Source organism: Mus caroli, unplaced genomic scaffold (assembly GCF_978045245.1).
Source record: "Mus caroli unplaced genomic scaffold, Mus_caroli_1 scaffold_5, whole genome shotgun sequence".
Taxonomy (NCBI): domain Eukaryota; kingdom Metazoa; phylum Chordata; class Mammalia; order Rodentia; family Muridae; genus Mus; species Mus caroli.
In genome coordinates this window covers 26457840-26479353 of record NW_028227260.1, presented here as the reverse complement: position 1 = coordinate 26479353, position 21514 = coordinate 26457840, and the positions used below count along the sequence as shown (strand labels likewise).

The window sequence follows — 21514 nt, the reverse complement described above, 5'->3', positions numbered from 1 at the left end:
AGCATTGTATATATAATACAATGCAGGTTCAGTATAAACACAATATAGTATAGGTATGACACATCATATATACAGATACATTTAACAGTGCAAGGAATAGCACAAATATACCCGACCCAGCTTTTGCTAATATACAAAATACTATGCTATACTCAAAAGATACTCTCAGTAAGGAAGGAATGTAGATACCTGGTTACCTGCCAGTTGCTTCTGCACTGGTTCAAGCTACACGACTGGTGGGTTCAAAGCAAACTACCATGAAGGTACCATTTGATGCTCCAAATGGGGATATGTGGGGAAAGTAAGGTATATCCAAGGAAAACTTAGAAAGATGGAGATTTTTGGTTAGTACAGGCTGTTGCACGCACCCTCTTCCCAGTGTCTCTGGCATTTTGTTCTCTCCCCCCACAATCAGTTGCTGCTTCCCCAGGAATTTTCTTCAACATCAGGAATGGGCCACATCTGACCATCCTCATGTCCTGTCACTTGTGGCAGTTCTGACAGTTCTTACCTCCTTACCTCACCTCACCTTCTTGCAAAGAATGTGAGCTCCTGCAGAGAAGGAGGAGGTGACTCATTGCTCAGTGATGCAGTGGGAGGGATTTGGAAAGCTAATAAGGAAGCCTATGGGAAAATACACAGAGATGCTAGGGGCAGTTGTGATCTGTCCAGGGTCTGGCATTGTTCTTTTATCATAAGAGATGTATTTTGAGATCATGGGGCTTTCCTTGGCTCCCCAAGACTTCAATTTTCCTTTCTCTTTAGCTATTTGGGTTAGAACTCTATATTTTCCACCCTAATAACTGGGTGCTAGCCTGGGACATGCTCTGTTTGAATTAGCAGGCATGTGCTGTTCTCCTTGCAGGGTAACTATGGTTGCGTGTGTATGGGTGGGAATGCTGGGGAGTAGGTAAGGGTTGTAGAGCTCAGAGGTCTACAAAGGGGAAGGTCATCCCCCTGCCCCCGGGGAGGATCAAGTGATGGGGGGAAAAGCAGAAACTAGAGGGGTTAAAAAGAGCCTTCTCTGGCAGAAGGTTTAGCTTCATGGTAAGAGTGACTGCCTCAGACGCATGACAACATGGTTCTAGATTTCAGCTCCACAATGAGATGGGGGAAGAGCAAAGAGAAAGGGAGAGAGAGAGAGAGAGAGAGAGAGAGAGAGAGAGAGAGAGAGAGAGAGAGAGAGAGAGAGAGAGAGAGAGAGAGGAGAGTCCATTTCCATCACAATTAGACACAGAAACCTCTGTGAGGCGAACAAGGTACATCATCCCCCAAATAACCACAAATCGTTTGTGTTTGGCAAAATTTGTCACAAGCTGTGGAAAACATTTCTTTGAAGAGGCCAAAAGTTGCAGTTACGGTCAGAGGTTTAGAAACTTCACAGCTGTGAGGCAGTAGGAAACTCGGCACGTTCTTGCCAGAGAGACTCTTTCTCCAGATACCTATGGAAAGAAAGAGGTTGGTGGCTGAAGGAGTTGAGATGGAGGTGGAGACTCAGAATTGAGGGGTGAAAAAACTGTATAGGAGTGGTAGGTTGCTAGACAGTCTCAGTCTAGTTACCTCTATTGACAGCTTATGCACTGGATTGTGCCATCTCTGGTAAGTGCAAATTTACCCTTAATTCTGAAAGTTGTGGGCATTTTTCACATGCATCTTATTTAACTTAGCCCTCCTAATATGTGTCCAAAATGACAAGAGAAGCAGATCTTCTATAGTTGATAAGAAATAGGCCCAGAATAGTGAGGCTATTAGTCTGTACTTTCAACTCCTAATTCCCAGCTCAATACTCTTTTCAAAAGCTTATGGGACAATATGTTTTCACATATCTTACCTTTCTGATTCACTAGTCTTCTTAAGTGATTATCTGAAATACTCTACTCCCCCTCTCTCCCCCTCCCTCTCTCTGTCTCTGTTTCTCTGTCTTTGTTTCCCTGTCTGTCTGTCTGTCTGTCTGTCTGTCTGTCTGTCTCTCTCTCTCTCTCTCTCTTTCTCTCTGAGTGTGTGTGTGTGTGTGTGTGTGTGTGTGTGTGTGTGTGTGTATACACATGCAGGAGCCTAACACATATGAGGGTAAGATGAGGGAGTAGTGGCAGCTGTAGAAAGGGTTCAGTATTTCCCACAATGCTTTTCTCAGCAGGCTCCTCCAAGAAAGAGCAGCTGAATCTTTGCATCATGTGATAACTGGTGTGTACAGCACTGAGTCAGTCAGAGCTCAAGGCAGCCCAGCCCAGTCTCACAGGCCACATTCACCTCTGCTGAGATCCTGCAATGGTGGCTATGTGAGGTGAGCAATGAATTTCAGGGCATGGAGATTGGGGTATTTGAGATCCAAATAAAACTTGCTTACTTATCTGAATTCGGACCCCACATTAGGCCTCACATTATGACCCTTCTTTCTGGGGTGTTCAGTCTATTATAGCTATCCTTTGTCTCTTGGTTCCTCCAGCCCTAATATCCGAATGACAGCCTTAACCTACATTTTGAGGTGAGGAGGAGAAACAACATAACAGTCATTGGCAAGTCCTTTGCAAATGTCAAGCACCTGAAAATGCTCCCCATCAAACTGTCATTTTCTTTTTCTCCTTTCTTGACATCTGAGTGTCTTTTCAGCCACATGTCAGAAAACCTTCAATCAGATACTGTCCCATCCTCCAATCAGATCCTGTAGTTCCCACTGCCCCATAATCGTAATTTGGTCTTCCTAGTCAAATGTACCCAACCCACACTTCCTTGCTTCTGGGACTAAAATTTGGCGGAACCCTCCCTCTCCCTTCCCACCTAACCAGGCAGCAAAGGCAGATGCCCTCCCCTAGCTCTCTAGCATGCATTGTCTGTAGCAGGCATTGTCTGTAGCAGGCATTGTCTGTAGCAGGCATTGTCTGTAGCATGCATTGCTTTCCTCTCATCATACATCATTCCTTGAGGAGTTCTTGGAGTATTTCTCTAAACAGAGAAACTAGATTACCAAGGACATGTCTTTAGTCTTACAGGTCTTTACTGTCCTGTATAAGCAGCTTTACACATGGGGCCTGTCTCTCTTCCTCTGTGCATGCCTGTCATCTGCCCTTCTCTCTGTCTGCCCCACAGGCCATCACAGTAGCTTCCTCTGTTGCCTTCTTCACCTGCTCTTCTATACTATACCCTGCAGCTTAGATGGCTAGTTAGGATTTGATGTTCCTGAGTCTCTCTGTGTCTTTGTCAGCTGCTTAGGTATCTATCCTGTTGCCCAAGTCAACATTCCCACCACCAAAGAATTTCAAGTAGACAAACAAGCCAAGACTATGTAAGCCATTTCTCTTTGACTCTGAGCACACCCTGGGCCTAGAAGATGGTAGAACTGTATCTCAGCAGCAGGAGTTTATGTGATGCACTCTCATGAAAGGAAAGCACCAGAGTTTCAGCCATGGAATTGAAGGTATGATATTACAGCCTTGCCGATACGGATGCATTCAGCTTTCTAGAAATTCGCCTTTCTAGAAACCTATAGTGGTCCAGGATCCTCTATAGACTTTGACTGACAGAAGGTAACTAGAACTGGTAATATTGATAAGTGTGCCTGAGCATCTCTTCTAGGATTTCTATGCCAGCTACAATAAGAAGTTTTATTTACTATCTATTGTTGCCAACACTGAGCTAGGCACTTTGCAAAGGAGTTTTTTTTTTCTCAACTAATTCATACTTCTCTTTCTGAATTTATAAGCATTGTTTGTCATCTCCATTATAGAGGTTGGGAGGAGCTCGGTAAGTCTAGAACTAGAACAACATGTCTATCTGGGGAGGAAAGACATTTTCTGGAGAGGTTCCTAGCCTTCAATGTTATTCAGTACTTACTGAGTCATGTCCCTTCCCAGGTTCCCCCTCACTTATCATTCTTACCTCTCTCTCATATATAAGCATATTTACAAGCCGATTACACACAGCTGAATAGATTTATTCAAAAATTCACATTTTCTTTATGATACAACACATACACCTTACCCCACTTGAATGTTCCCACCTACTCATGGTTTTGTATTCCTCAATATTTTCACACACTTTTATATCTACTTACATTATACAGGTAAGCAATATGATAATATATACCCTTCCTAACACACTTATATAAATCAAACACTTTGTGCCCAGATATACCCTACCTTTCCCCTTGCCCAACTCAAACTTCTTTTCATAGTCATAGCCATATACAATACAACAGTGTTATATTCTCTAGCATGTTTGCACTGATATGGTCATTTTTTTCCTCACAGTCACACACAACTGTGGTACACAGAGGTATACACACATCCTCATCCTATTCGTATATAAAGAGCATAGCAATCTAGACAGTATCACCCACTCATCCTTGTATACTTTTGAACTATTACACTCTCCTGCTCTATCCCACTGACAGGTCTGCTTTCACTGATATGCACAAAGACTCACACTTAGACATGGAGGCAGACATTTTGCCCATATTTACACTCAAGAACTTTCTTTTCACCCTGGTATCTAATCATCCTGTTCAATACTATGCTTTCAGACACACAACCTGAAATATACATTACATTTTTTCTACAAATACAGTCATGTTCACCTGGTGTCATCATTTCTCCTTTTACACCATCATCTATGTACAGATATGTACAAAGAGATGCATATTGGCATGTACATATTCTCCTTCATTACTCATACAAAATTATAAATACAGACACACTTAATGCATAGCCATGTATTTGCACTCATGCATTTTTAAATATGCACTCTCACTTTCAGAACTACACATTGCAAATTACACATTTCCACTCATTCTTTTGAACACATAATAACTCTCCTATACACTCTTACATAACAATACCTATTCATGCCATCACGCGTTTTCACACAAACACTCTTATACTTACCACATACTAGTCCTTGCACACATTTCCACTCTCCTAGTCTCATATGGGTGTACCCTTACACTGTTACATATATCATACAAGGGTACATACATATAATGACATGTGCAGTGCTCATAGTTACTAGTATGCATTTTACTGGTATGCTCCACAATGCACGGGTAATTTATATTGCACTAGTCAGTTCACATAGATACATACATGTACTTACACAGGTAGTCTTTAACACCACACATGTCAGTTATTGATATTTACACTCATTCATTTTTCACCCTACCACATTCGCACTAAAACTCTTTGATAGATACACTTACTCATTTTGACCCATATGCCTGAGCATTCCCATACTCCCCAGTAAACTTCTCCACACTCTCAGCTTCTTCTCTGGGAACATTGATAATATGTGTCTCCACCCTGGCACTGAACAGCGATTCCTCTCCACTAGAAGCACAGTAACTCCCATCTATCCACATTGATTCACAAGTACTGACAGCAACCCACCCGCACATTCAACTTCAGACATATTGTTCTGAAAGTCTTATGTGCATTCACAAATTGACATTTTTGTAGTTACACACTTTCTCAGTAGTGTATAGTCTAAGACAACATTAACCAATCCCACACAACAGTGGTGAGCTTTGAGTGGTGTGATTATTTGTAGAAAATCTCTTATCTCTTTTCCTCAGAAGAGGATAAGGGAAAAATCTATTTCCTTAATGCTGGGCCATGAATAATAGCACATTTATGTTTATGTTTATGTTTATGATATAAAATTGTTGTTGGCTATACACATGGAAAGGGCAGATCTGCTTCACTTAGGCACGGCACATCTACCCACATATATTAATACTCTGTTAACCTGGAACACTTCATTCTACAGAGGACTAGAAGGCAATTCTCTCTTTGAGAAACCTGTACCCACACTTAGATGTATGGGTACCCTGTGTATTCCTCTTTCAATTAACCCTGTGCTTAAAGTGTATGCTAAAAATACATTTTAATAACATCCACCTCTGCTTCATTAAAAAGAGGAAGAAAGGGAAAGAAAAGGTTAATGAGATAGTTGGATGATAACATACGTTTCTACTGTGAGTCTGCCCACACATATGTAGACCCCGCTGAAATTTCAACAGCTGTTACTAACAAGTCCCCAGAGGAGGTTTCTCTGTAGGCGTAGGTAAAGATAAGCTGATGGAAGTTCCTTACACTGGAGACAGATTGCAGATCTTCTAAGAGAGTTGAAAGAAACACAGGCCCAGAAATGAGCCGGAGGAACATGAACTTGGATCTAGAGATTTACAAACATGAGAAAAGCCCACAGTAATCTCATTTGTGCATGGCTTCCTCCACTGGAGTCTTTCTGGGCACAAGTGAGTGTCAAATAATGTCTGTACCACCACTTGATATGGTGCGGAGCACAAAGTGGGTGTGAAGTAATATCTATGTGGCATATCTTCACTCAGGAACATCAGGCAACCCCCTGACTCCACCATTAAGTTGAAAATGTCTTGGACAGAGTAAGTCCCATCATAGTACTTTTTAAAAATTCCTAATGGCAGAAGGCTAAGCCTAGAAGAACTACTTCTGTGACCCAATTAAGGAACTAAAAGGAAAAGCTAGGTGGGGCCATGTTATCAGTACAGTTCTAGTCTGTCCCTCTTCCTTAGAATTCTGTAGGCTCCACATAGTGTCAGCGCCAGAGAAAGATTCAAATATCTGTGCCTTTGAATTACTTTTTTTTCATTTGTTCATGAAACAGTCATAAAAGGTAACAATCTTCAAGCTTGGAATCAGGGGTATCTTTATTGGGTCATCTAGTGGTCTTTAGTTTGTAAAAGACTTAAAGACCCAGAAATGATTTAAGGAAGCCACTTGCCAACATAAACTTTCTCATAGACATCTTGCTCAACACTGGGCTGTGCCATCTTTCCAGACAATTGTGTAATCAAGTTCTCTGTCACTGGGCATAAGGTAGAGAAAGAGCTACAAGCCTTAATGAGATCATTGTACTTAATCAAGATTAAGTTGCCACCTCCTTTTGAAGACGGCATTTGAGAAACAGCCTGGCAGTTTTACATTTGATAGGTCATTGTTGATAACTGAAACTCACCATAGGCCATTGGTACAGTGTATGGGAAGAACTGAAGTTTTAAGCCTGGATTCGCATCAATTTAACAACAGTTGCTTAGTAATAATATTGAATCTCCAGAACTTGTGTTATTCTATAACTTTGGAAATTCTCATATTTTTTTTAATGAATAAGCCATTAGGAGGACAGACATAGGCATCAGTAAGACCAGCATTTGAATCCTTGTTTAGCCACTTTCTAAAAGTGCAACCTAGTTTGAGTACTAAGCCCTCCTAATAGTGTCTTTATCTGTAAAATGGATTTTTTATGAAGATGAAATGTGATAGATACTTTAAAAAAACAGTTCAGTGTCTGTCAATAGTAAACATACACGTGATAGATTCTATTATTATCTTTCCATTGCCTTTGAAAGGAACCATCAAAGGGCTAGAATTCCCAGACAGCAGAGAAATGGTGTGGAGCAAAAGCCGTTGCAGCCAAAGCCTGAGGTTCACTCAACTTACTTGACTCATTTTGAACCTTTTATTTTAGCTTAGCCAAAAGCCAGCTGTCAGTGTTATGCCTACTCAAGGGGACAATTGAAAACTATGACTACCCTTTAGTTTCCTCAATCCCTGCTCCACCAGGGAATGTGTGGCTTGCCACCTCATCAGTTTCTTGTCCATGTGCATGTGCTATAATGATATAAGTGCTTCGAGCCTTCAATGGCGGCACCTTCTTCATTTGCTATGAATGAAAGTAAGGGAGGAGATAATGTGGAAGAAACTTCTGCCCCCTCTAATACTGGATGCCTCTTTTGTAGATAGAACATTTGCTCTTCTCCAAGATTTTACCTCACATACCACAGTGGAAGCACAGTTCACTTACTTTGAAAATGTAAAGACATTCACGAGCAAGCAAAGAGTGATTCCCTGAGACTAAAGCCTTGGAAGCTTTGCGTGGCTGAAGACACAGGGGGAAAAAAGTGTGCTAGCTGTGGTGGCACACACCTTTAATCCCAGCACTCAGGAGGCAGAGGCAGGCAGATTTCTGAGTTCGAGGCCAGCCTGGTCTACAAAGTGAATTCCAGGACAGCCAGGACTACACAGAGAAACCCTGTCTCAAAAACCAAAAAAAGAAAAAGAAAAAAAAAAGAACACAGGGACCTGAGACATAGCTTGGTGGTAGGGTGCTTGTCTAGTATTTATGAATCCCTGAGCTGATCCCCCAGTGGGTGCAAGAGAGAACACAAAATTAAAAATCAGAATATAGGTTTCAGAGTCACAGACATGGAGTTGTCAAGTCTTCATCTTGAGTTTACTAGATATATGGCTTTGGACAAGTGACTTAATGTTTCTGAATGTCAATGATTTCTTCATCTTTCAGATAGAAATAATACTAAAATTTCATAAATACAAGTTATACAAACTTATATATGAGTAACTTTTAAGCAGAGTACCTGGGATATGACAGGATCTCCATGAATAATAGTAATTGTATTTATAGCTTTGAATTATGCAGCAGTAATAGGACATCTTCAATTATTTTGAATCACTGTCTACATGTAGAATACTGTATCTTTACATGTTTCTGATGATGTTTTCTACATCTATAAAGATGTAGCTACAGAGGAACCAAGCAATGTATAGAGCACTATCAATAGTGTAAACTAAGGGGATCTAGACTAGAATGAATATTTGCGTTTTCACGTGAAAATTTTTATGGTGCTACAGTTACCAAATGGGAACTACTTGAACAGAAATTATTCCTTCCCATGGAAAATAGATGAGCAATGGTTTATCTATTATCTGAAACCGACTGTGTATATTACACAATGCCCAGCATAATACAAGACTGAAACCAATGTAACATCATTATAGTGTTCTTCAGAACAGGATAGAGTATTAATAGCCACAGTGGTAACAGCCAAGAAGAATGCTTCTTGATGTGTAATCTGTTGTGTCTTCCATGTTGTTCCAATAACAACAGACTGCAGGGTGTTAGAATTCTCAAAATATATCCAAGTGTATCCAGAGACTTGTAGAAGCAGTTGGACATTTTGTTTCTAATGTGAAAATAACAAGAAAGCAAACTAGGTTGACTTTGCAGAAAGGCTAGGGTATAAAAAGGAACATTTCTGACCTATCTGTAACTTTGCATCATGATCAATACATTCGGCTTGAAGCATTCTCATCTTAATTTCTTTGACCTCATACAATTCACCTCTCTGACCTTTTTCTATGATCCCAGGCTCTTCTCCCTGTTACAGATCTGCAACATTGGTGTTCCCCAGAGGTCTCCTCTTTTCTATTGCTCTATGCTCTTTCTGGGTAGTTTCTTCATACTGATGGCCTCCAAGATAAAGTCTTGAATGCATACGTCCAGTTGCTCTTGGAATAATTCCACAAGCCAAACCAATGTGTCATAACTATGCTTTCATTGTGGTAATTGTTCAAATGTTATCTCTACTTTTTCTTACTTGTGAGTTCAAGAGCAAGATGTTTAAACATTTAAATATTTGTCTTGCTTCCACATAGACATTTCTAGATTCACTTCTATTGAGATTTCCAGTGTGTCACTGTTTTGGGTCTTCTATAGTTGTGCATTTGAGATGTTTGTGTTTTGTCTTTCTAGAATTATTGTCTTTATCAGAAGAGCCTGTATGCAATTTTAGATGCATTTTTAAAAACTCATTAAAAGAGATATTCTACTGGCCTAAAATGTGAGGATAATTTCTTATTCCTAAGAGTACATTTATTTCTGATAGCTCAGTGGCTGCTGTGTAGAAGAACACTAGTATGATCACATGTGTTAGCCTCATACCAAATTCAGTTCAGTTTCCAAAATAGTTGCCATCTCTCCTGAAACCTCTTGTCTCCTGCCTTCCTTTTTCTGTATTACCTGTGCTTCCTATCCCTTGATCATACTTCATTATTCAGTTTTTTATTACCTGAAAAAAGTTTTAAACAGTCTTATCTTCAATTGGAAATCACCACATTGGCACCTGGGTATTAGTTCTAAAATACAGCTTAATTGTGCCATTCCAGGACTTGAAATGTTTTTGTGCAGGCAGAAAGAGGCCAAACCAAATAGAAAAGCATAAAAGACCTTTCTTAATTTGTCTCTACATACTTTGTTTCCCCTTCTTTCTCTGATCACCTCTGGGCATTAACACATATAGTTCTTTGTGCCTGAAGCTTGCCTTTCCTGTGATTTGGTTATTCTCCCCAATTTAATTTAAGTAGACTTCCTCTGTGAATCTTCTTTCCTTATCCCCTCCTTCAGTAACAACCTGTTTTCATCCTTGAACTCAACAGTCATGACTGTCCTTTCAAGGATCTTCAAGGGGGCAGTGGTGTTCCTTGTTCATCTAGACAGTATTAGCTAGCCATTTTCTTCTGTCCTTCCCAAGTATCCTCTGTATAGCTTGGCATAGAACAGATGTGGTGGAAATGCTCAATGAATTAATAGATTTGTGAATATTTAATGATTTCCTAAGCATTGTAGAATAATCCAGAACTAAGAACCGCAATCAATCTGTTTTCTCTCCGCAGAGAGAATTCTTTTAGGGTTATAAAAAGATCTACTAACTGAACAGCTATCTCCCAATGAAAGCCACATAAAATGACACCATTTAGTCTTTAAAGCTAAAACAAAAGAACAGGAATTATGTGTTACTAACATTTTCCCAGATGTCTGCTCTGTTCATTTATATATGTATCCAGTACTAAAACGTTTTGTGTAAGTCCCTACCATTTTCTTTTTTGTAGCTGTTTTCTAGAAACAGAGTCCTAGCTCTTAGACTTTTATTTTCTTTTGAGACAGGATTTCTCTGTATAGCCATGACTGCCCTGGAAGTCACTCTGTAGACCAGGCTGGCCTCGAACTCAGAAATCAGCCTGCCTCTGCCTCCCACGTGCTGGGATTAAAGGCGTGCACCACCACTGCCCGGCTAGACTTTCAAATACTGCTTTTTACACAGTTTTGACATTTCTTCTTTCTCATGTACCACCAATATCATTCAGCTCAGTAGAAACAAGTACCCAAAGCAGAGAAAAAATAAGCTAATGTGCTGAGACTACTCATTTGTTAGAATATGTTATTGAATCTTTTGACAACATGTTGATTCCTATTTTTCAAAATCTGCTCAGCTCTTACTGAAAGACTCCAAAACTCCCAAAGGGAGGCACTTACTCAAGCCTCGGGTCAGCCGCGCACCCAAGAAGACACTGAGACCGAACTTAAGATGTATAGAGAGTAAGATTTAATATAGCAATGACAAGAAAGAACATAAAAAGCACATATACCAGATATCTGGGGTCGAAACTCGCAGAGGAGATTCGGCAATTAGCCCAAACTTTTCACAGGCTTTTATAGGAAATAGCCAAGGGAAAAGTACAAGTTTTACGTCACCAAGGTGTTCTGCCAAGGGGCTTTACATAACCAAGGGGTCGTTTGGCAATGTACTCGATCTATTGGAACATTCTGGGACAGTACCAGGAGGCCCCTATCTCAAAAATGTTCTTGGCATAGTCTTCAGTTGGGAGGGGTAGGACTAGGTTTTTTCCAGGAGACCCCTTATCTAAAAAATGTTCCTGGAGCAGTTTCCAATTGGGAGGGGGTACCTTGGGGTAAAAAGTTCAGGAGTGCTCCGGGAACTATCTCTGGATGGGAGGGGTAAGAGAACTCTGAGCTGAAGAGTTCATGGAGAGTTCAGGTGTCCAGTCATTAACTCTTTCATTCCCCCCTTCTTTTAGGGACAAGCTCTAATCTTAGAGCTGGGTACCGGCTTCCTGAAGGACCCGATATTGTTGCCTTAATATCATAACCTGCACTGCATTTATTCTTTCTCTGATAAAAGCCACTAACTTATTAAGAATGCAGGGGCCAAAAATAAGCAAAAGCATAAGTATAATTAAGGGTCCTGCTATGGTGGAGAGGAGAGTGGTAAGCCAAGGGGACTTATTAAACCAGCTTTCGAACCATCCTTGTTGGCTTTCTCTCTCTCTTTTACGCATATCTAGGCGTTCTCTAAGTCTGGCCATAGAGTCTTTGATTACTCCTGAATGATCAACATAAAAACAACATTCTTCTTTTAGGGCAGCACAAAGTCCTCCTTCTTTAAGGAATAATAAGTCTAATCCCCTTCTATTTTGCAGCACTACTTCAGACAGGGAAGTTAAAGATTCTTCTAATTTAGTTATAGACTGTTCTATAGTTCTAATATCAATGTCCATAGCTGTACGTAATTCTTCATAGTATTGGGGGGTCTGAATTAAGGCAGCGGTCCCTGTACCTACTCCTGCTGCTACTCCCAATCCCAAAAGTACTGCCAAGGTTAAGGTAATGGGCTCTCTTCTCCAACGGACCCGATGATCAAACTTATTTAAAAAGGAGTTATCATCATGATACAGGAGTCTAGGAATAAGCTGAACTAAAATGCAGAAGTCTTTGGAACTATTAAAAACAGATAGAGATACACAAGGAGTGAGACCGGTATTGCAAGCCCATACTGTGTCTATGGGAGGCACCAGATACTGACCACTTTTGCTAGGCTGGATGTTCTGGGTCTGATTACAAAGGTGCCGTTTATCCTGAGGTGCCTGGCCTAAACAGAGTCCACTTCCTGAAACTGCTTCCAGAGTCAGCTTTCTGTTTTTTCCCCAAAGGCATTGAGAATGATCTGAAGTAGTATTATAAGTCCTGATCTGAGCAATTCCTTCATAATAAGGGGGCCTAGAGTCATAGCATAACCAACATGATTGAGTCATATTAGGATTAGTCCTATTTAACACTAAAAAAGCTCCTTGAACTAGACTGACCAGACGGCTTTTTGTATCTAGGGGCGGTGGGGAAACTAAGGTCGATAGGGAAGGTCTCACTGTTCTGGGCTGTGGAGTTGGTGGAGCTGGTACAGCCGGGACTTGTGGGGGAGCTGGTACTATTGGGGGACCCTGTTCTGTCACAGTCAGCCTGATTGTAAAAATGAACCCAGGGTCTCTCGGTGGACTGGATACACGCCAACCCCACTTATTTCCTTTAAGCCAACTTAAACGATTTTGTTTTCCTTTTTCAGTGAATTTTATAAGTAGGGGGTTGCAGTATTTACCTTTGCATGGTCCTGGGGGGCTGTTTTCAGTAGCACACCCATAAGCTCCTATGGCGGCCTCATCTGGATGGAGGTCGCCATAGTTTGGATATTTATGGGGATCTCTTTCTCCTTGATATGGCTTATCATAACCACTACCTCGTTTTACCGTGATTAGATCCCAGTCAGAGGAAGGCTTCCAGTAGGCATCCCCTGTCGTTTCACATGTCCATTTGCCACAGAAATAATCTGATGCCCCCCCACATTTTTGTTGAAGCTCTTTGTTTTGACCCTGACCAGGGCAAACATAAAACTGTGCAGCTCTAAGATTAGCCCGGTAGAACTGCCCTGAACACCCATACATGTTCCCTATTCCACCTGAAACACACCGCTGTTCAGGGGGTGGGTTACTAAGATCAGTATGGTCAGGGAGGTCCCAATTGGGAGATCTTGCTACTAACTTACAAATGTCAGGTGTGAGATCAGGCCACCAAGTCCAAGGGGGATGTGCTGCAGTGATTGCCCATACAATGTTTCCCTCCCCATTAAGCACTTCCCATGACTGTTGAATCGGGGCAAGAGGGTTGTCGTTCCCTAGGCTTAGGGTGGCCCCCACGACACAAGCGAAGTTTAAGAGGATTGTCAGTAGTTGCCACCGTCCAGTTGTCTTCATGGTTGCCTCTACCCTGGCTAGGGGCCTTCTTGACGTGGGAGGCGTGGAGTTGTTAACAGTATCAGATATGGTCCTTTCCACCGAGGCTCAAGAGTGCCGGTGCGATGTCATCTGACAAGGACCGAACTGCTGTAGTCTCAGGTGCATGAGCTTCTTTGATCTGGTCCCAGATCTGTGTTCTGACAACCTCCAAGGCCTTTAAATGGGTAAACAGAGCAGAGGGTGAGAAAGAGTCAACACAGGGATCCAATATCCTGCTAGACTCAGTCAAAGAAGTAAAACGTCCAGGTGTGTTTCGGACTCTGAGAAGCACAAAGGGAAGGAGGGTCACCCAGTCTTTACCGCCAGTCTCAATAACTAATTTAGTTAGGGTCTGGGCATGGCGCAGGTGCACGTAGATCAGATCTCTGGCTGGAACTGGTGAGATGTCCTTGGGATATCCAGCTCGTTCACTGTAACCAGTTGTGACCAGACTTTTTTCTGTATCACCTGCAAGCCCTTTTAACTTAGCATACAGAGCATTATTAACAACATAGGTTTAAACACATCATTTGAGACTATGATGGGCATAGGAGTTTCATAAAGGATCTTAAACAGAGTAAAACTGAATCAAGAGATAGGACATAGGGAAGGAACACCAAGTCCATGCCAGTCTCCACGATTAATTTTGTCAAGGTCTGTCTTAGAGTTTTAAACTAATTTTTATCTATCCTGAGCTCTGAGGTCTATACACACAATGTAATTTTTATTTGACCTCTAAATGCTTGGCCACACCCTGACTTACCTGGGCAACTATTGCTTTTGGCACTCTGAACCTTGAAAAAAAAATTTTCTTTAATAGTCTTCTTGATGACTATGTGAGCAGTATCATTTATCCATATTGAGAACGTCTTTTTCTGCAGATGTCAACAGCTTTCTTTGTCTGCATATTGTTCCATACAGTGGCAAAAGCATACCCGCTGTCAGTGTCATTTATAAAGCTTGTATCAAAACCACAAGTTCAGCTTTTTGGGCTGAAGTCTCTTTAGGGAAGCTGCTGGCCTAGATCACCTGCTTTTTGTCCACTGCTGCACTGCTGTCCCCGCCTTCCGCTTACCTTTAACCATGAGGCTACTGCCATCCGTGTAGGGTAAAAGGCTTAGTCAGATCTGGCAAAGCCAGAGCGGGGGCTGCAAGCAAGGCTGCCTTTATGCTGTCAAAGGCTTTCTGGTGTTCCTCAGTCCAGGTGAATGGGACTTTTTCTTTAGTCCAGAATCTGCAAAAGCCCACCGTTCCCAGAAACTCACGTGGCGCGGGGTGGTGGGGGTTGGGGGGGTTGGGATCAGCATCACAGCCTTTTCCTTGGCTTCGGTGAGCCACCGCTTTCCGTCGTCGGCACCTCGGTACGACATAGCTGAGCTTTCTTAGCCGATACCCGATATCCCAACTCACCCAGTTCATTCAGGAGCTTCTAGGAGGGCCAGAATTTTTTCTTTGTCTTTGATGTCTCTGCCTTCAGCCAACCGCAGGGCTTGGGTTAGCGCCAGGAGTTCAGCCTTCTGAGCCAAAGTTCCTTCGATGAGTAGGTGAAGACTCAGCAGGTTAGCAGGGGAAGCAAAAGTCACTTGTTCTGTCAAAAAAAGCTCTAATAATGTGTCCATCAGCCAGGGAAACAATTGAATCATGTGTCTCTGACCAGAAGCCACTATGTACAGACAAGCAGGCCATCCCTCAGTCACCAGGTCTAATTTTTCAAGTGCCACTGGTCTTTTAGGGTCCCAATTTCTGAGTAAGAACCTCTTTGGCAATACTTTTGTTCTCAGTCACATTTAGGAGTCCCAAAGTTGGGGACAACATTAGGGCAGTCTCAATAGCATCCAAGGCCATCCAAGGTTGTTCTTTATTTCTTATACGAAGGGCTGTTCATCTTTTTAATTCAGCAAAACCTGGAATCCACAGTCTGCAAAGGCCTGCAGTGTCCAGGAACCTTTTAAACTTGCTTTGCATTGGTTAGTGGAGGAATATGAAAACACAGTCTCTTTTAAGGACTCAGCTTCTGTGTTAGCACCCCTTCTGCTATCTCTTTACTTTCAGCCACAAACAGGTGAAGGGTTTTGTCTTGAGGGGGGGCTCTTCTTCTTTTTGTTAGGACAGTAAACACTTTGATCTTTAGCCAAAGGCTTGCTTTTGTTGCCAGGTACTAAGTTTTCTAGTCTCCCTGACTTTTGTGACCAGCATTTCATTTCTCTTATCTTTTTTGAAAATTTTCTGGCTCCCTATTTCCTACAGATCATCTCTAAGTGCTAGTATTATTAGCAAGTATCACTGTGCTAAGTTCTAATCTTTGTCATTTATCTCTCTTTGCTCCTGTTTCTTAACTGCAATGGATCTAATTATTACATCTATATTCTGTCACTTAACTTTTTCATAGTTTACCTCTTTTTACTGTTAACCTATTTCTTTTGAGTCTGCTGAAGCTTTGCTCTCAATTCTTCTTTGCAGACCTCTATCTTTCTCTTAACTTTTGTAACTTTTCATAACCTAGGTCAGATTAATGGGACATTTTCTAGTCCCACAGACATGAGACCCTCAACAGAGCCTGGCAGTCAGGTGCTCCTTACCTTGTATGTCTCCCTCACCGGAGCTTAGAACAAACTCACACAGCTCAGGGCAGTGCCTGAGAAGAGAAAACACATGGGGCAGAGAAGGGAGTGCAGTTTTCACATCAGACCACTGATATTTCAAAATGAACACAATTTTTTTTTTGTTAACAAGAGACAGGATACAGGGGGCAGGAGAATGAACCTTTTTCCCACCCAAGAGGCAGGCAAAGGCTGAAAACAAATCCTTTGACGTGAAGAGCCCAGTGCCGAGTCTCCGCTGCGCGCCGGAATGCAGCGTAAACTCCTGGGGGTGGCAAACAAACGCTGGCAGGCAGGCAGAGGCAGCAATTTAACTATTTAACTACCTGATAGACGCCCTGTGCTCTCTGCACTGTCTTTGGGGAGGGAGCACGCAGTCAGGCAGGCACAAGGGAGTGCGGGTAGACTCTGGGGGGGCCAAAGGAGGGACGGCGGCTGTAGTCGGCCCCTCCCCAGCTGTGGCAGGCTTCACGGCCACTCTGGGACCGGCAGGCGGGGGCCGGCAGGCCGCTGCACTCACTATCAGCATTTCACAACTCGGGGCACAGACAGCCTCTGCTTCTGCCGTGCCTGCAGAAGCCAGAACCTCAGCACCACTGCTGCTATCAAAGCCCTAACTGCGCCACCAAAGCCGGAAATCTTTAGCCCAGCTCTGCATTTCAGAGCTCTTTTGAGCAGCCTGGGGCTCCCCAGCCGAGTGCGGACCGTGTGCTGCCCCTGTCGGCCGGTGGCAGCTGGTCTTGCCCCACGATGGCCCCGCAGCCAGGCCGGCCGGCACTGCCCGCCCGCTGCGAGCCGCTGGCACTGCCTCGCCGAGAGCGCGGTGGGCAAGACCGGCCTGATGGTTCTTTTTCTCTTTTTTTTCCTTTTTAAAACCATTGCTGACTAATTCTGTCCTGACGTCAGTCCAAGTCTACAGTCGACAAAGGGTTAACACACACACACACACACAGTCTTGTCATGTGGCCACAAACAAGCACACTCGTCCACGCCTGGACTTACACAACCAGCCAAACACTTTTTTCTGACGGGGTCGGATTCTACATTGACTCCTTTTCCTGATAGGGGTGGGATTCCACATTCACTCCCGCTCTGGCAGAGGGAACACTCTCTCTCTTTCACTCTGCCAGGCAACAGCCAGGTCTTTTTGACTGTTCTGTACCCTGGGCACTCCTTCCAGGGTCTCCCTTGGAACATCTCTTTTGGGGTGCGGACCGTGAGGCCATAGACAGTCGTCCTCTCACAGCCACTGTCAGAATAAACCCACAATCTCAGAATACACAAATGCAGCAGTTCCACACCTACACACCCAGCAGATTGTCCCATTTCTAGAATAATAGCAGACACGAGAGCAGACACGAGACTTAGACAAAAGAAAAAACCAAAGCACGAGGTGGGACTCGAACCCACGATCTCGCAACCTGGAGCACGAGGTGGGACTCGAACCCACCCGGTCTCCAGAGGGGTCCACTAAGCGTCCTTAGTCCTCCCCTTGTCCTCCTGGGACGTCTCCCAGGGCGCACAGACGGTGGACACCTCCTGGACACGTCTGTCTTTTGTCCACACCCTACGCTCCTACCCGGAGCGCGGTCTCACTGTGCACATTGCACACTGAGCGTCTGCAAAACCGAAACAGCGATCGCTCATACAGAATGGCCTTCCTGGCCTCTCAGAAATTAACAGAACACAGACACCAGACCAAAGCAGAACAGTAAATCTTACTTCTGAGCGGGTCCAGGACTTCTGGGTAAACGCGCTGATTCCCGGCCAACGCACCAAATGAAAGACTCCAAAACTCCCAAAGGGAGGCACTTACTCAAGCCTCGGGTCAGCCGCGCACCCAAGAAGACACTGAGACCGAACTTAAGATGTATAGAGAGTAAGATTTAATATAGCAATGACAAGAAAGAACATAAAAAGCACATATACCAGATATCTGGGGTCGAAACTCGCAGAGGAGATTCGGCAATTAGCCCAAACTTTTCACAGGCTTTTATAGGAAATAGCCAAGGGAAAAGTACAAGTTTTACGTCACCAAGGTGTTCTGCCAAGGGGCTTTACATAACCAAGGGGTCGTTTGGCAATGTACTCGATCTATTGGAACATTCTGGGACAGTACCAGGAGGCCCCTATCTCAAAAATGTTCTTGGCATAGTCTTCAGTTGGGAGGGGTAGGACTAGGTTTTTTCCAGGAGACCCCTTATCTAAAAAATGTTCCTGGAGCAGTTTCCAATTGGGAGGGAGTACCTTGGGGTAAAAAGTTCAGGAGTGCTCCGGGAACTATCTCTGGATGGGAGGGGTAAGAGAACTCTGAGCTGAAGAGTTCATGGAGAGTTCAGGTGTCCAGTCATTAACTCTTTCATTACACACTAGTCAGACCCTATTCATTCTCTTGACTCCTTTGAGGACATTAACATTTCTGGTTCTTTCTTCCTTCTGAAGCATCTTTTGCCTATCTGGATTGTAATCACAATATTCATTGTATACCTACTGTCTAACTTCCATGAAGACAAGAACTGGTCATGGCCCATCTCTGTATTTTCCCTATATCCGATGCCATACTATAGACATCAGAAGGTTGTTGGCATGGAGGTGTAAATGTGAGCTGTGGATTTAAGAATAACATCTAATAATTATATGCCATTATTTGTCTGAAAGTTACATCATTGTCTATACATTTGGTATGTGTTTAAAGATAAATATAGCCACTGACTGAGCATTCTAACCTTACTTAGAGCTATGTACTTATTTATTTATGCATATCACCTAGCATGATTCCTGTGAAATACAGAACTGATAAAGGCTTGTTAAATAAATGAGAGTGTAAACAGATGGTGTACTTAGGGGCTTTTATTAGTAAAGTCATAATATTCTTTTCCTCAAAGGGTTTTGAGGAAAAGTCTGGTTTTGTCCCAAGTTTTCTTGAAATGAGTTCAACCTCAGGTTAACAAAGATAAAGCACTAACTGATGTGGTTTCCTCTTAAAGGCAATGGTTTAAGACTCTTTTGTTCCCATATATATATATATATATATATATATATATATATATATATGCATATATATACATATATATATATATCCTTATAACTTAAGATCCTTATTAAGCTATGAATAAAAAGGTGTAGGTATTTGTAGGTGATCTGCTCAAGATCTTCAGCCTAGCTAATGGATGTTTGATAATACTTTGACAGATACACCATAGAGAAGTTGCTAGGATCACTTTCAAAGGAGCTGGGATATTCTAAGATGAACATCATTTCACATATCTGTGTATATTTATTATGAGAAACCAGATTCCTTCTCCTTATCCACAGTATATTTGTTATGATACATTCTAAGCCATAGTAGATATTCCTGAGGACGAATTTGGAAACTCCTTACTGGTTCATCCTTAGGCCTAACTCACTTTCTTTGCACCAAACTCTGCTTCTGTTTCATCTGCAGTTTTGCTCGCCAAAACCCATTTCTTTTTTCCTTTAATATGAGTGTTATGGTCCTTCCTTCCGTTTCAGCTCCAAATTTTGTCTCTGTAACTCCCTCCATGGGTATTTTGTTCCCCATTCTAAGGAGGAATGAAGTATCCACACATTGGTCTTCATCCTTCTTGAGTTTCATGTGTTTTGCAAATTGTATCTTGGGTATTCTAAGTTTCTGGGCTAATATCCACTCATCAGTGAGTGCATATCATGTGAGTTCTTTTGTGATTGGGTTACCTCACTCAGGATGATATCCTCCAGGTCCATCCATTTGCCTAAGAATTTCATAAATTCATTGTTTTTAATTGCTGAGTAGTACTCCATTATGTAAATGTACCACATTATCTGTATCCATTCCTCTATTAAGGAACATCTGGCAGCCACCAAACCCAGACAATATTGCATATGCCAGCAAGATTTTGCTGACAGGAACCTGATATAGCTGTCTCTTGTAAGGCTATGCCAGTGCCTGGCAAATACAGAAGTGGATGCTCACAATCATCTATTGGATGGAACACAGGGCCCCCAATGGAGGAGCTAGAGAAAGTACCCAAGGAGTTGAAGGGGTCTGCAATCCTATAGGAGGAACAACAATATAAACTAACCAGTACCCCCAGACCTCATGTTTGTAGTTTCATATGTAGCAGAAGATGGCCTAGTCAGTCATTATTGGGAGGAGAGGCCCTTCGTCTTGCGAAGATTATATGCCCCAGTACAGGGGAATGCCAGGGCCAGGAAGCAGGAGTGGATGGGTTGGGGAGCAAGGTATGGGGAGGGTATAGGAGACTTTCAGGATAGCATTTGAAATGTAAATGAAGAAAATATCTAATAAAAAAGATGAGTGCTATGGCCTGTTGACCTCAGTTTGGGGGGCTTGCTGGGGCCATTTAAAAAGTACACAGGAGTCTCCTCTTTATATATATGTGAACACCGATGAAGCAAAGCTGACTGTGTGCCACAGTTAGGATCTGCTCTTACAGGAACCAATCACAAGTCATGTCTTCAGTAAGAAGACAGTGGCTTCTGTAATCAAGTAATAGGGTGTTGAGAAACAAGCAGATTAAAGAGATCATTTGATCTGACAATTTGTACATCATGAGAAGGCTATAGAGAGCCCAGTGTTACCAATTGTGAAGTTACTGTTCAGACTGGACTTTTTGTTTCTAAACAATTACTTTGTGTGGTTTATGATCCTGTTTGTTTGTTTGTTTGTTTTTGTTTTTAATTTTTGGTTTTTGGTTTTTGGTTTTTCAAGACAGGGTTTCTCTGTGTACCCTGGCTGTCCTGGAACTCACTTTGTAGACCAGGCTGGCCTCTAACTCAGAAATCTGCCTGCCTCTGCCTCTCAAGTGCTGGGATTAAAGGCATGCGCCACCATGCCCGGCTTTATGATCTCTTTTTAAATCCACGGTTTTCTTTATTTGTGTTAGATTTGTATTTTTGAGACAGGGTCTCATGTAATGTTTGTTGACTGGTCTCGAACCCTTGTTACTCCTGATTTTCAAATGCTGTATTTACATGAGTGCACCACTATGCCAAGCTTGTTCAGTTCTATTATTTTTTTTCAAAGTAAAACACTTGTGATTGGTGGTGGTAGTTGGTGATGGGTGGGGGTGGGGAGTAGAAGATAACAATGATGGGGAGTTTTTAACCAGGTCTGTGACCAAGTAGATGTTTATATTTGACTATTTTTGAAGAGGGATAGATGGC

General features: G+C 42.5%; 1 protein-coding gene across 11 annotated transcripts in view; it reads left to right on the top strand.

The window, feature by feature from the left end:
• The window catches only part of Pak3 (p21 (RAC1) activated kinase 3), a 283410-nt gene that overhangs the window by 156568 nt on the left and 105328 nt on the right, over positions 1 to 21514 (top strand). For 3 of the 11 annotated variants that reach the window (XM_085837995.1, XM_085837994.1, XM_085837989.1), the window contains exons 3-4: positions 2138 to 2284; positions 3203 to 3415. The exons of 6 other annotated variants lie outside the window; for them this stretch is intronic. The gene's annotated coding sequence lies outside the window, so the exon portion shown is untranslated. Of the gene's footprint in view, positions 1 to 2134; positions 2285 to 3202; positions 3416 to 21514 lie in introns of all 11 variants that reach the window. 2 more of the 11 variants (XM_085837990.1, XM_085837991.1) reach the window with 2 other exon arrangements.